The sequence below is a fragment of the Leucoraja erinacea genome, chromosome 2 (assembly GCF_028641065.1).
Source record: "Leucoraja erinacea ecotype New England chromosome 2, Leri_hhj_1, whole genome shotgun sequence".
NCBI classification, from domain to species: Eukaryota; Metazoa; Chordata; class Chondrichthyes; order Rajiformes; family Rajidae; genus Leucoraja; species Leucoraja erinaceus.
This window is the reverse complement of record NC_073378.1, coordinates 26759639-26763946: the sequence shown is the minus strand read 5'-3', so window position 1 is coordinate 26763946 and position 4308 is coordinate 26759639. Positions and strand designations below refer to the sequence as shown.

The 4308-nt window shown below is 59.1% G+C and overlaps 1 protein-coding gene across 1 annotated transcript in view; it reads left to right on the top strand.

Annotated features, from left to right (window-relative positions):
• The window catches only part of LOC129705359 (dnaJ homolog subfamily C member 13-like), a 109097-nt gene that overhangs the window by 1842 nt on the left and 102947 nt on the right, over positions 1-4308 (top strand). The window lies entirely within an intron of this gene.

Below are 4308 nucleotides of genomic sequence, written 5' to 3'. Positions count from 1 at the left end.
CCTCCTTCTCCTCCTCCCATCCTCTCTCCTCTCCTTCCCTCTCCCCTCCCCCTCCCTCTCCCCCCTCTCCTCTTTCTCTTTCTCTCCTCTCCTCCTCTTCCTTCTCCCTCCTCTCCCCCCTCCCTCCCCTCCCTCCCCTCCTCCCCCTCTCTCTGCCTCCTCCTCTCCTCTCCTCCCTTCTCCTCCTCCCCCTCTCTCCCTCTCCCCTCCTGTCCCCCAGTGTCCCTCTCTCTGTCTATGTGCGTGTGTGTCTCTCACTTCTCTCCTCTCCTCTTCTCTCCTCTCTCTCTCTCTCCCTCTCTCTCTCCCCTCTCCTCTCCTCTCCTCCCCTCTCCTCTCCTCTCCTCTCCTCCCCTCCCCTCTTCTCTTCTCTCTTCTCCTTCTCCCCCTCCCTCTCCCTCTCTCTCCTTCTCTCTCCCTCCCCCTATCTCTTCTCCTCTCCTTCTCTTCTCCCTCTCCTCCTCCCCTCTCCTTCTCCTTTCTTCCTCTCCCTCTCCTCTCCTCTCTTCCCCTCCTCCTCCTCTGCTCCTCCCTCCTCTCCCCTCTCTCTCTCTCCCCTCCTCTCATCCCCTCTCATTCCCTCTCCTCTCCTCTCCTCTTCTCTCCTCTCCTCTACTCTCCTCCCATCTTAATTCCTCTCCTCTCCTCCCTCATTTTTCCTCTCCTCCGCTCTTCCTTCCTCTCCTCTCCTCTCCTCTCCTCTCCTCCTTTCTTCCCTCCTCCCCTCTCCCCTCCTCTCCTCCTCCTCCCCCCCTTCTCTCTTCTCCCCTCCCTCTCTCTCCTCCCTTCTCCTCCCTCCCTCTCCTCTCTCTCTCTCCTCCCCTCTCTCTCTCCCTCTCTCGCCCCTAACTCTCACAATATGTCGTGTTTCTCCGTTTCAAATTCCTTGTATGTGAAAAACACTTCCCCCCTCTCTCCTTCTCTCCCGTCCTCTCCTCTTCTCCCCTCTCTCCCTCTCCTCTCCCTCTCTCTCTCTCCCTCTCTCTCTCTCTCTCCTCTCCTCCTCCCCTCTCTTCTCCTCTCTCCTCCTCTCCCCTCTCCTCTCCTCTCCTCTCTCTTCTCCTCTCCTCTCCTCTCCTCTCTTCTCCACTCCTCTGCTCTTGTCTGCTCCCCTCTCCTCTCCTCTCTTCTCTCTCCTCCCCTCTCCTCTCCTCCCCTCTCTCTCCCCCTCTCTCCTTCTCTCCCACCTTCCCTCTCCCTCCTCTCTCCCTCTCCTCTCCCTCCTTCTCTCCTCTCCTCTCCCTCTCCTCTCCTCCTCCCCTTCCCTCCCTCTCCTCTCTCCCCCTCTCCTCTCTCTCTCCTCTCTCTCTCCTCCCTCCTCCTCTCCTCCTCCCCTCTCTCTTCCTCCTCTCCTCTCTCTCCCCTTCTCTCTCCTCCTCTCCCCCCTCTCTCCCTCCTCTCCCCTCCCTCTCCTCTCCTCTCCTCCCCTCTTCTCCTCCTCTCCTCTCCTCTCTCTCTCTTCCTCTCTCTCTCTCTCCTCTTCTCTCCTCCTCTTCCTCTCTTCCTCCTCCTCCTTCTCTCTTCTCTCTCCTCTCCTCCCCTCCTCCCTCTCCTCCTCTCCTCTCTCCTCCTCTCCTCTCTCTCCTCCTCCTCCTCCCCTCTCCCTCTTCTTCTCTCCTCTCCTCTCCTCTCTCCTCTTCTCCTCTCCTCTTCCTCTCCCTCTCTCTCTCCTCTCTTCTCCTCTTCTCCTCTCCCCTCCTCTCTCTCCTCTCCCTCCTCTCCTCCCTCTCCTCCCTCCCTCCTCTCCTCTCCTCTCCTCCCTTTTCCTCTCCTCCCCTCTCCTCTCTCCTCTCCTCCCCTCTCTCCTTCCCTCTCCTCCCCTCTCCCTCTCTCTCTCTCTTTCCCTCTCTCTCTTTCCCTCTCTCTCTTTCCCTCTCTCTCTTTCCCTCTCTCTCTTTCATTCTCTCTCTCTCCCTCTCTCCCTTTCCCTCTCTCTCTCTCCCTCTCTCTCCCCTGAATGAGAGAGAGAGGAGAGAGAGAGGAAAATGAGGATAATCTCTCCTCCCCCGCTCCTCCCCTCTCCTCCTCTCCTCCTCCCTCCCCTCTCCCTCTCTCCCTCTCCTCTCCCTTCTCCTCCCTCTCTCCTCCCCTCTCCCCTCCTCCCCTCTCTCTCTCCTCTCTCCCCTCCTCTCTCTCTCACCCTCTCTCTCTCCCTCCTCCTCCCTCCTCTCCTCTCCTCTCCTCTCCCCTCCTCCCTCCTCTCTCCTCCTCCTCTCTCCTCTCCTCCCTCTCCTCTCTCTCTCTTCCTCTCTCTCCTCTCCTCTCCTCTCTCCTCTCTCTCTCCTCCTCTCCTCTCCTCTCCTCCTCCCTCCTCCTCTCCCCTCCTCCTCTCTCTCTCCTCTCTCTCTCTCTCTCTCTCTCCCCCTTCTCTCGCCTCTCTCTCCCCCCCTCTCTCCTCTCTCTCCCGTCTCTCCCCCTCGCTCTCTTCCCGTCTCTCTCCTCTCTCTCTCTCTCTCCCTCTATCTATCTATCTATCTATCTATCCATCTATCTCTCTCTCCTCTCCTCCTCTCTCTCCTCTCTCCCTCTCTCTCCCTATCTATCTCTCTATCTCTCTATCTCCCTCCCTCTCCTCTCCTCCCCTCACCTCTCCTCCCTCTCCTCTCATCTCCTCCTCCTATCCCCTCCTCTTCTCTCTTCTCCTCTCCTCTCTGCCCTCTCCTCTCCTCTCCTCTCCTCTTCTCTCCTCTCCTCTCTCTCTCCTCTCCTCCCTCTTCTCTCTTCTCCCTCTCTCCTCTCCTCTCCCCCCTCTCCTCTCCCTCTCCTCTCCTCCCTCTCCCCTCCTCCCCTCTTCTCCTCTCCCCTCTCCCCCTCTCTCTCCTCCCCCTCCTCTCCTCCCTCCTCCTCTCTTCCTCCTCTCTCCTCTCTCTCTTCTCCTCTCCTCTCTCTTCTCTCTCCTTCTCCTCTTCTCTCCCTCCCCTCCTCTCCTCTCCTCTCCTCTCCTCTTCCTCTCCTCCTCTCCCCTCTCCTCTATTCCCCTCTCCTCTCTCCCCCTCCCTCCCTCTCTCCTCCCCTCCCTCTCCCCTCCTCCCTCTCCCTCTCCTCTCCTCTCCCCTCTCTTCCTCTCTTCTCTTCCTCTCCTCTCTCCTCCTCCTCTCTCCTCTCTCTCTCCTCCTCTCCTCTCTCTCCTCTCCTCTCCTCTCCTCTCCTCCTCTTCTCCCTCTCTCCCTCCCCCCTCCCTCCTGTATATCCAGCTTCAGGTCAGTGTGTGTGTGTGTGTATATGTATATATATATATATACACACACACACTGACTTGGACTCCTCTTAATTGGCCTAGTAGAACTCCTCCTCTCTCTCTCCTCTCCTCTCTCTTCTCTCCTCTCCTCTCCTCTCCTCTCCCCTCTTCTCTCTCTCTCTCTCTCCCTCCTCTCCCTCCTTCTCTCTCTCTCCCCCTCTCCTCTCTCCCCTCTCTCTCCCCTCCTCTCTCTCCCTCCCCCTCTCCTCTCCCCCCCTCTCTCTCCTCTCTCCTCTCTCCTCTCCTCTCCTCTCTCCTCTCTCTCTCTCCTCTCCTTCCTCTCTCTCTCTCTCTCCTCTCTCTTCCCCCCCCTCTCCCTCTCCTCCCTCTCCTCCTCTCTCTCCTCTCTCCTCCTTCCTCTCTCCTCTCCTCTCCTCTCTCCTTCCCTCTCCTCTCTCTCCTCTTCTTCCTCCCTCCTCTCTCCTTCCCTCCTCTCTCTCTCTCCCTCCCTCTCTCCCCTCCTCTCTCCTCTCTCCCCTCCTCTCTCCCCTCCTCCCTCTCCCCTCTCTCCTCTCCTCTCTCTCTCTCCTCTCCTCTCCTCTCTCCCCTCCCTCTCCTCTCCTTCCTTCTCTCCTCTCCCTCCTCCTCCTCCTCCTCTCTCTCTCCCCTCCTCTCCCTCTCTCTCTCTCCTCTCTCTCTCCTCTCCTCTCTCCTCCTCCTCCCCTCCTCCTCTCTCTCCTCTTCCCTCCTCCTCTCTCCTCTCCTCTCTCTCCTCTCCTCCCTCTCTCTTCTCCTCTCCTCTCCTCTCCTCTCCTCTCCTCTCCTCTCTCTCCTCCTCTCCTCTCCCTCTCCCCTCCTCTCCTCTCTCTCCTCTCTCCCCTCTCCTCTCTCTCTCCTCCCTCCTCCTCTCTCTCTCCTCTCCCTCCTCTCTCTCCCCTCCTCTCCTCTCCTCTCCCTCTCCTCTCCTCTCTCCTCTCTCTCTCTCTCCTCTCCTCTCTCCTCTTCCTCTCCTCTCCTCTCCTCTCTCTCTCTCTCCTCCTCCCTCTCCTCTCTCTCCTCTCTCCTCTCCCCTCCTCTCTCTCTCCTCTCCCTCCTCTCCTCTCTCCTCTCTCTCTCCTCCTCCTCTCTCT